This window comes from Limulus polyphemus, unplaced genomic scaffold, assembly GCF_000517525.1.
Source record: "Limulus polyphemus unplaced genomic scaffold, Limulus_polyphemus-2.1.2 Scaffold5573, whole genome shotgun sequence".
NCBI classification, from domain to species: domain Eukaryota; kingdom Metazoa; phylum Arthropoda; class Merostomata; order Xiphosura; family Limulidae; genus Limulus; species Limulus polyphemus.
In genome coordinates this window covers 927-1,721 of record NW_013671183.1, presented here as the reverse complement: position 1 = coordinate 1,721, position 795 = coordinate 927, and positions in this window count along the sequence as shown.

Below are 795 nucleotides of genomic sequence, written 5' to 3'. Positions count from 1 at the left end.
GAAGCCATACAGAAGCTTTATGGTGTGACAGGACATTCTGCAAGGTTCTCCATGGGAAGGCCTATATGACATAGTGGATCGTCTCTCAGACGTGACTTTCCGGATAAAATGCGGTCAGCGAGGTAAGCCAAAAGTGGTGTATGCCAACAGGCTTTGGCATTATCACAGTCCAGGACATTTCAGTGGGGACGAAGTGGACAACAGAACAAATGACACTGCTGAAGACGTGCCACCTGAAGAAGCCACTGTCGAAGAAGAAACTGTACTCAATTTTGAGAAGGGAAACGGTGAAGCTTTTGATGAAGTTATTACCACTGATGTGACTGTTATCGACGATAGAAAATTTCCTGATGAAGCAGATGAACCCCGTATGAAGCAGAAGCCAACGAGACAGAGACCAGTATGGAAAAAAATACGTCCCGTAAAATTAAGAGACTTTGTTGAATTGTAATTTTGTGTTTGTAATTCTGTACACTTAATTAAGTTATTGTTAATTGTTATTGGTTTGATGTAAGTGGCTATTGTTCGGGACGAACAATACTAAGGAGGGGCAGTGTTACGACAGCGGTAGTCACGTGACGCTGATAACACGTCATGATATTCTAGATGGATCGGGGAACATCACGAATAAGGAGAGTCAAAGATTAGCTCACAATGAGTACTTGTGAGACACCGGAATTATTGATATATGGATCAAATATGATATTGTGCCCTCTCCCATATTCTCAGGAATATAGTTAGAGGCAGTCTTAAATTTATTGGTCAAGTCTCTGACGAAATTGGGCATGTGTACAG